Below are 10,461 nucleotides of genomic sequence, written 5' to 3' on the forward strand. Positions count from 1 at the left end.
AGAATACACAGTCATAGAGTCATCAAGTTGGAAGAGACCACTGAGGTCATCCAGTCCAACCCCCTCCTGCCATGCGCCTACACAGAAGTGGTTGACCATTCCCTTCATCTGGGGGCACCCTGGAACCATGCAGCTTACCCAAGAAGAGACGACCCAGACTGGCTCATCTCCCTGAGTTCACAGTGAGGAACTGAAGTCCAAAGCCAGATACCTAAACCGCTGAGCTATCCAGTCAACTATGCAGCTATTAGAACACCTTTAGTTACACACCAAGAGAGTAAGGAACATTTCCATCCACATGTGTCTCTGTGCATTTTTGAGAGAGGCATCATTCTACACCCCTTGCCCGTGTGTTGCACCTTCTCTGTGAAGTCACTCAGACTTAGGAACACTTTGCTCTCAGAAGCAGTGCTCCACAACATTTCATTAAGTTTCATTTCACCAATCACTCCATCAAAGGCCTTAGTTCCCACCATGATTGAAAACAAAAAGGTCATTTTTTTTTCTGTGAAGGATATTTACATGTGTACGAAGTGCTGCGATGTTATCATTTACAGTAAGATGATAGGCAAGTGGGCTGGAGTTTTGAAGAAACACTCTGTCCAATGTTAGCATGCCAAAGTGTCATTGACTGATAATTTGTGCATGCAGGTTCAGTAGGAAATAGAATGTCAGGCTAGCAAGAAGACGTGGAGGTTGAGGGAATGTAAAGTCTTAGCAATTATTATGAAAACCCACCCAGGCTACTTCTGGGTCCCACTAGTGGTACGTGTAACACTTATTGAGAACTACTGCTCTGAAGGACAGACACTGAGTTACATATCTGGTGCCATTCAGCTGTCAAGCAGAACTCGAAGTCATGCCTGCTGAATGAACTCTCAAACTGATGGCACTTTAATAGCTACTGTAGAGATGTTTCTGCCTATGTTTTATATTTTGCATTTTAATGGTGTTGTTGGGGACTGCAGCTTGCTCTTGACAGCTCTTGTGGCAGAGAATACAAGTTGTAACATGGCTAATGAATAGTATACAAATTGGAGCCCTTTCCTCCTTCAGACATTGGTGATGATAATAATGTGCCTGCTTATAATCCTTGGGGAAAGCATGCTCCCGACACAGCTGTTTCTTTCTGCTGGTTGGACTGCCAAAGGCTCTTGCAATTTTTTGCTGCAGCCATCATTCCTTGTCTCTTTTACAGGATGTGACCACTGGAGTTCACCTTTAACACACGTATAGGCCAGAATCCTGTTGTTGATGTATGTTTGCTAAGAGAAATTGCACGAGTTTTGGGAGGAAATCGGCAATCACTAATGAGATGCTGGTTGTGTACCTGCGCATATACTCAGGAATGCAACCACCATCTCATTAATCAGTGGCAGTTTGCTACAAGGACTTATATACAGTACTTTACCTTAGCAAATGTAAATAAGATTCTGATCATTGTTAGCTTTTCTTAACTGCATGATATGTTAGATGTTGCATCATTATCATCTTGAGTATTCATTCTTGCCCCCCCCCCGTCAATACTGACATTTTTTCTAGGGTCCTCAAATTGCCCTTGAATTTGCAGAAGCGCTATTTCAGTGAGTTATCATAGGCTCCTCAATTTCAGCTGTATTCTTCTTTCAACCATATAGATTCAGCAGCCAAAATCCTGTTGATGTCTCTGTAAATTTTGAGTAGCTAATTGGCAAGGTGCCAGGATGAGCCTCAGTTGCACTATTCAGCATGTAAAATAGTCATGGAACTGAGATACGCCCCAGCACCCACTTCATAAATCAGTTGTTTTTGCTGTTGTTGTTATGTGCCAGTAAGTCAAAATTAACTTAATAGCAACCCCAATAGGTAAGTGAGATATTTAAGGAGTGCTGAGCAGGGGTTTGAACCCAGACCTCCTAAACCTTGTGTGTCTGCCTGACTGTCTTTATATACTGTCCCATAATACAAGCATGTTCTGGAAGGTTCACAACATAGTAATACTAAACCACATTAAAAGAATAATACAATATATGAATAAATAATACAAAAATCAGTAAGACCACTCTAATTAACTAAACCTATATTTAAATAAATAAACAAATTAAAACGACTTTGAACATCTCAGGTAACAAACACTAATAAAAAGTAGCTGTAAATAATTTTGTTTTAACTAGTTTCTTAAAACTGAGAGGGAAGGCACCTGGAAGTTTGTTCTGGAGATAAGGCCTGGTTTCTGATATTCACTCTTTTTGTCCTCCTTACGCGTTACGATTTTTTTAATATATCATGGACCATGAAGTGCAAGCAGGATTGGTAACTATTTTGTAGGAGAGACTTCCAACAGATATCAAGGTCCTAAACTGTTAAAGGGTTTTATATTAGGTGATGACCAGTACTTGGAATGGGCCTGGAAAATAACAAGAAGTCAGTGGAGATGTGCCAAGATTGGAGATACATGTTCATATCTGTTTGTATCTGTAATCAGTCTAGCTGCCACATTTTGGATCTGCTAGAGCAGGGGTCCCCAACCCCCGGTCCACGGCCCGGTGCCGGTCCCTGGGCTGCCTTGGACTGGGCCGCAGACAGGGATCACCGCCCCACCCGCCTGCCTACACGGGGGGCGTGTCATGCTTGCTGGTGGGTATTTCGAGCTTGTGCGCATGTGCGTGAGTGTGACATGCCCCCTCATGCTCATGTGTTACACACCCACCTCTTGGGCGAGCCCAGCCTTGAGCGGAGGGGAGGCGGCTTCACCATGGTGGCCTGTTCGACCCTGGAGGACCTCAAGCTGATGGGCGGAGCACCTGAACCAGGGCTTTCCGGACAAGGGCTTCCATGCCTTCTTGGCTGAGTATGCCGCCGAGGTGGTGGCCCTGGAGCGCCAGCGGATGCTGCAGACCAGCCAGGCCAGCCTCCGCTGCTGCTACCTCAATCTCTACATCCACTTCCACCTTGATCAAAGAGATCTGGCGGCGGCAGTCATGAGCCTGGACTCCTCACCTTCCCTGCAGCCAGCGGTGGCTCAGCTCCTTGTGGCTGCCTGGCGGCAGCTGCTGCTCCCTTCCACACTGCTTGGCCCCCAGCCACGAGTTGAGCCGCTGCTGGTTGCAGGGAAGGCGGGGAGTCCAGGCTCATGACCGCCGCCACCAGATCTCTTTGATCAAGGTGGAAGGGGCAGCTGGTGGTCATCCTACTGGTCCTGGTGAAGCCCAGGCCGGGAGCCTTCGGCAGCGGCCAGGAGCAGGCCGGAGCCGGAGCGGAGGGCGACGACCTCGGGGGGAGGCGGAAGAGTCTGACTAGGCGAACTGCAGTTCCCATGGACCACAGCGAGGCACACAGACTCCATCTCCCAGCAGGCCCGGCGGCGTGCCCTCCCTTGTTGCTGGGCAATGCGGTGTACTCAGGGGCCGGATTTTCACCTGAGGGAGCGGGCGAGTCACTTCTGGGCGGGAAGGAAGCCCCCAGGGAGGGGAGGCAGCACGGGGACACTCGACAGGCTCTTTCCTGGCTCTCCTTGCCATGCAGTCCCCAAAGAGCACGGCCTGGGGTGGCCCCAGCGAGGTGAGGCTGGAGCTGGCGTGCTCCTGGGCCACCTCGCCCTCCATCACCTTCTCACTACAATGAGCGGACCCGTGGGAACTGGACGAGGAAGGCCTGGGCAAGCTCAGCTTCAGCCCAGACGAAGAGTTTGAGCAGGAGGAAGAGGAGGCCTCCGAGCCCATGGAGGTCGGTGCCTGAGCCCCTGCCTGCTTCCCCACACACACCAGCTTTGCCTCCCTTGCCCACCCCATTGTCGCTCCCGCAGAGCCCTGCATTCAAGGCGGAGAATGGGGAAGGGTTTCCCATCACTCTGCTATAGACGCCCCTACATGAAGGAATACAGCAGCCAGGCCGGGTTGGGGTCGCACTGCTCCATCCCTACAGGGACTAATAGGGTTCCCCCCTCCCATTTGTGCATGCGCCTGTGTAAGGGGAACTACGGGTGCCATGGTGAAGCCGCCTCCTGTCCACTCAAGGCTGGGCTCGGGCAAGAGGTGGGTGTATCATGCATGAGCGCAAGAGGCGTGTCACGTATGCGCACAAGCGCAACACGCCCACCCGTGAACGCAGGGGTGCCCTCACCCCCAACCGGTCCGCACAGGGAGCCAGCACCCCCGAACCGGTCTGCGGTCCGAAAAACGTTGAGGAACGCTGTGCTAGAGTTTCTGTACTGACCTCAAGGACAGTCCTATGTAGAGAATGTTACAGTATTCAGTTTTGAAGATTCATTGTCCCCATCATCATCTCATAAACCACCGTTGTTAGGCATTTCTAGGTAAGGGCACAACTGGACAATCAACTGAAGTTGATAAAATGCATTCTTGGCCACAGCAGATATTTGCACTTCCATAGAAAGAGTTGTATTTTAGAGTACTGTAAACTTAAACTCTGAGCCCAGTCCTTCAGGGCTCATTGAGACCAAGTAAATGTCATTCTAACTCAGGGGTCAGGGAACTTTTTTACCTTTTACCCCCTAAAAATTTTATATACGCCTACATTACTCCCTTGATTTGAAAGGAAGGATCTCAGTCACGCGCGTCTTGGTCATGCACAGCCAGTTGAACGCTACCACCGAAGCCTCGCCGCCCGCGCCCAGGCCGCTGCTGCCTCCCCCTCCACGGCCTGGCAGGGCCACGCTCAGTCCTTGGCCCTCACGGGGCCAGCTCCCTTTCTCCGCTGGCGGGTGGCTCCTGGGAGACCATCGAAGAGCAGCAGGTGGCTCGCCCACCGGGGGCGCCTGCCACCACCTCCCACTCCGGCACTGGCTCTAGTGCTGCTTACCGGGGTGGCCATGTTGGGCCTCGGCATCAGGGCTCCCACAGGCCTCATCGTCAAAGGGCTGTGAAGCTGCTGCATGGATGGCTCCGCAGGCCTGACTTGCGCAGATGCGCCGCCAAAGGAAGCCGTGTGGCCGGGTGAACACCGCTTCCGCCCAACAGGCCCCTCCGGGAATGGGGACAGGGCGCGGGGGGCATTATCATCCTGGTGCCCGGAGGCTGAGCATGGCCTGGGCTGCCATCATGGACGCACCTGCCCCCCGGTGCGATCCGCCTCTCCAGGAACTGGAAGGAGAGGCTCCTCCTGGCTGGGTTGCTCTGGCCACTCGCCCCCGCCTCGCCTTCTGCTATGGCCGGCCCCACCGCTGCCTCAGCTGCCGTATGCCGCCAGCCGGGGCCCGTTGCTGGCCGCCATCCACTGTGGCTTGGTTGCAGCCGGGCCAGAGGAGGGGCTGGGAAGGGAACGATCAGGCAGCCAGGGATCCTCCCTCTGAGGAGGAGGAGGAGGAGGAGGAGGAGGAGGAGGAGGAGGAGGAGGGAAGGGGTTAGGGTTGCATCCTCATTACCATTTGGGGTAATATACCCGTTCCCTGATCACTGTTCTAACTGGTCTGACAATTCTTCCAACTATAGAATCTGTCTTATCTGGAGTTTGTTTCAGTTTATTGGCCCTTGTCTAGTCCATTACGGCCACCAGACAGGACTCAAGGACCTGTACAGTGGTGCCTCGCATTACGATCGCTTCGTTTAACGATGAAATTGCATTACGATGAACTTTTTACGATCGCATAACGATGTTTCCTATGGGGGAATTTCGCTTTGCGATGATTGATTCCCTGCTTCGGGAACCGATTCTTCACAAAACGACGATTTTCCTCCAGGTGATCGGCGGTTTCAAAATGGCCACTGGGTAAATAAAATGACTCCCCACTGTGTTTAGGGACGGATTCCTCGCAAGACAGGCAGCAAAAATGGCCGCCCTATGGAGGATCTTCGCTGGACGGTGAGTTTTAAGCCCATCGGAACGCATTAAACAGGTTTTAATGCGTTTCTATGGGCTTTTTAATTTCGCTTTACAATGTTTTCGTTCTACAGCGATTTCGCTGGAACAAATTAACATCGTAATGCAAGGCACCACTGTACTTCATCACCTGCAGATAAAGAAAAGGAGAGATAGAGAGGAGTGTCATCAGCATACTGATGACAACAAACTCCAAATGTCTTCTCCTAGCAGTTTCATACAAATGCTGAAAAGCATGGGGGAAATGGTTGGTCCCTGAGGAACCCCATAACAGATGTCCCAAAAGGTGGACATCACCTCCCCAAGCTGTACTTCCCTCGAGGAAGAACTGGAACCATCAAAGAATGGCGCTCCCAAGTCCTAAACTGGGAATCAGTTGGAATTAGCCACAACAAGTTACACAAACCACACACAACCACCCATATGAATCTGGCAATAAAAATAATTGTTGAACCTCTTTGCAAACACCACAAGAAAAATGTTAGCTACAGCACACATAAAACCATTCTTTTAAACCTCATCCAGCAGCCCAAGAACAAGATTTGCTCTCCCCTTTCAGGATCTATTGGTGGCAACACTTCTTTGCTGCTCACCTGCCCCAACTCTGAAGGTTCCATTTAGCCATCATGATTTATAACCATGGACCTCCTAATTCTATTCTTCTAAATTTGACAAATCTCACTTTAGCTTCACCTAAGTCCATGAGCTACCACTGTATTTCACGAGTGTCTTCAATAAATTGGTGATACGTTGTGACATGAAGTACTTTGTTTTGTACTTTCAAACCAATCCCATTCAGCCCATGGAAGAAGTCTGAATAAACTGGAACCAAGCTATGTATCACCCTAGCCTGATCACAGACATTTCCAGGAATGGACATAGTTGACTACTACTGAAACTTGTGCTTCCAGGTTTGATTACAATTAAACTGTACATCTGAGTCTTCATGGACAAATGTGGCCCCCATCAAACACCAGCTGGACCCCTGCTGCAGCCTCTGTCTTTCAAAATGTTAGGGCCGTATCTGTCTTCATTGTGTGCACCCTCATCCAGTTCATTACTGATATCAACTGAAAATGAAAACATCGTCCTTGGATTCAGATAAAACGGATAGAATTAGGCGTCATCAGCATACTATTAGAATCTAAAACAGAGAATGATCTCTCCCAGAAGTTGAATATATTTTTATTATGGATGAGATATCTGAGCTAACACAAATGAATAAGCACATAAGAGGTGTTCACTTTTCGTTTGTTTAGCTGATTCCTAAAAGTTAGCCTCTCACACATGAATTCTTCATAATAAAAAGGGACATTAAAGTTTATTTTTTCATGTATTCCTTTTCTTTATCCTTTCTTTCACCTCTTGTATCTCAAATCACCCCAGATATTTTTCACCCAAGAGTGTTGTGAAGGTTGTTGTTGTTGCTGCTAGCAATCAATGAAACATCAAGAGGGGGTGTGTGTGGCAATTTCGAAGGTATAAAAAAAGGCCTGGATTAGTTGAAACACAGGGTCATATTTTTCCCTTGCGGTATATGAATTCCTGTTGCCTTCTTTTTTTGTTATCTTATTGCCTTCTGTGCATAGCTGTGTCCTGGATTCTTTTTTTTTCCTTTTTGCTTGCTAGCTTCACTTTGTTTTTTAAAAGCCCCCTCCCTACAATTTCTTTGGGGATTTGTACCAGTTATTTGATAACCTTACAACTGCAGAGTTGGAAGGGATCCTATGGATCATCAACTCTAGCCTGTCAAGGAGGCACAATGGGGAATCGAACTCCCAACCCCAGGCTCTGCAACCAGATACCTAAACCATTGAAGAGAAGGAAGGAATCAAGTGGTAGGGGAAAGAGAAATCTATCCCATATTCTAGTCATTTATGTTTGTGGGGTGGGGTTTACTTGCATTTTTTGCCTTATATATTTAATTTCTATCCTGCCTTTCTCCTTGTAGACTTTGCTTGTTTGCCATTCTTGGTTTTTTAAGAGGCGTGTATGTGTGTTATTTTACTATTTGTCTCTCTCTCCCTCTCTCTCTAGGTTACTTTCCCTGTTTGATCGGTTTTTTAAAATTATTTGGTTAATTTCTGTGCACATTTATTCCCTTACATGTGTGTGTCCTGGTGTTTTTATGGAGACTGTTTTGTTTAGTGGTTGTTGTTGTTTGTAGTACTGTTACTTGTTTCTGCAGTAGATTGATTCTCTGTTACCTTTTTTTTTGGAGACTTTTCGACGAGTGCTAGATAGAACATGGATGGAGAAACGCCAGAATGACTTAAACAGAATTAAATGGTTAATCCCTTTCATGTTAAATGGTGCACAAAAGGCAAAAAACAAAAGAGGCACTACTCCCAAAAGAACCCAAGACAAAACCAAGTTTTCACTATGCACATCCCAAATATACATTTGTTAGTTGTGCGGCAGACAAAATGGAACTCTGAGCATCGTCATAGTTCTCCAGCACCTACTTTTGAACTTGCCCTGAACAAAGAAATTGAGCCAACATTAAACACAACCATCCCACACAAACAACTGGAATGGTAATTGATGGTACTGAATTTTTTTCAAAATGTCTAGCAGAATCAACATGAATACACTTTCTGGGAACAGTTCTTGACACAGATTGTCCACCAGAAGAACAAACAATATTTGCCATAAAGAGGCCCAACAGTGGTACATATGGAGCTAGCATCTGTCTCATCTAAAACCATGGAATGCAGGCAATGTTTCAGCATTTTGTATTCTCAAAGGCTTTCACAGCATTTTGCCCAAGATAGTGTACTGGAGCTTGGCTCAAAATTATCCAGTATAGTGGGGTGCGGAAAGGGTCTTTTTAAAAATAAGTGGGTGGAACCTCATAGATCACAGTGATAATTAAAGAAGTCATCTGTATTGTTTTGTTCTACTCCAGTATCAGCTAGGGATGTTGAATCCCTGTAGACTACTTCTTCAACCCTGTTATTTGAAAGCTGGTTAATAAAACAATCACCCTAACATGGTTCAGAAATATGCAGAATCCAGAGATGGCATCGTGGCCCAGTCTTTTGCTCTAAGATACTCCTGTTCATTTTCTTCCTTTTATAGCTCCATTTGTTTGGTCATATTTAATATACAGTAGTTCCTCTAAGGCAATCTAAGAATGTGAACAAGTTGGTGATGTGTTGGCTAAGTGTTCTTTACTCATCCACTGAGTATGTGTCAGTAAAATAATTGATGGAATGGAGATCTGAAGAAGGTTCAAAAGATAGAACACTCTTTCAAGAATGGGAGAATTGAAATATGGTTGGTCTCTCTTCTGCTAGCTGCAATGCCAAAAGAGAGAAGAACAAGTTAAGAGTGCTGGCCCTCACTCCTATTCATTTGTTGCAGACTTATGCAAACTGTGAAGAGGAACCACAACTTCTGTAGAATATTAACCTTCCCAAAGACTCTTCCTGGCACAGTAAAGTAGGACTGTGTGAAGGATATAAAGAATAGCAGTTGTAGTTCAAATATGAGGGTTAGAAGCTGCTTGCTTCACAGAAAGCCTTTCTTCTCTGTGCAGAAGATATTAAGATAGCACTGTTACTGTAGTGACAAATACTGTATAAGAGCAGCAACAACAATGACTTTGGAGATCTAGGTTCTATTTGGTAGCTTCCCTTCCATAACTCACTTTGGGGGAACTATAGCAAGACTTCCAGCTTTTCCTTTTTTAAAAAAAACAGAGGTTGGCTGTGGCAACTTAGAGGTGGCAGAGGGAAAGCAACCTACACCTTGCTTCCTCCCCCCAAATCCTTTTCTGACTTTCCGTTACCAATTCACACAGCTGTTTTCCTCTTTAATCATAATCATTTTTTCTATTCTCCATTTCAATATTAGTATCCCCTCTTTTCCAGTACAAGACCCATATTACAGAAGGGAATCTGAATTCTGGAAGCACAAAACGTGTGACTACCATAAGTAATGCATATTAAACCAGTGTTGTGTAAGTAACATCAAAGACAAATCTCTACAAATTCCTGAAAATGAAAAATAGGCATATATTTCTAAAACTTAAAAGTGAGGGACAAAATTTTGCTTTGCATGTATTCGCCAAAACCATAAACTGTATTCTTCCTCAACCGCAACTGCCAGTAGCATTTAAGGAAAAAGCCAAGAGGTTCTGTATAAGCATTTTTTAATTCTGATTAAATATATTAATCCAAGATATTTTTAAACCGCATGTTTCTGTACTAGTCAATAGTCATAGGCAAATTTTTGAATTTAAATATCCAAAATTTTAACAGCAAAAATGCTGTTGAATGCAAACATATATTGTTGCCCAACACAATGTTTTTTTAAATCAGGGTTTTATATGGCTAAAAAGAAATCTAAACTATTGAATATAATTAGTGCCTCCCCTCTAACTTCTTTAAAATTTAAAATACAGCTTTAAAAAAGGAACCTACATCCTAACTCCATGGTTTATACAGTGTTATGTACATATGCAAAGAAAATGCATTAGAAAAGAGTTGATTGGAGCTGCACTAACTAGACAGAATCTTGAGTTATCTGGCTAAATCAAACACATTGGAGGAACTGAGTGTCCTTTGAGAGAACTATCTGAATAAGATGTGAAAAGGGAAAGAAAACATGTATAGTTACGTACAAGGTATTTGAACAAAA

Source organism: Pogona vitticeps, chromosome 1 (assembly GCF_051106095.1).
Source record: "Pogona vitticeps strain Pit_001003342236 chromosome 1, PviZW2.1, whole genome shotgun sequence".
NCBI classification, from domain to species: Eukaryota; Metazoa; Chordata; class Lepidosauria; order Squamata; family Agamidae; genus Pogona; species Pogona vitticeps.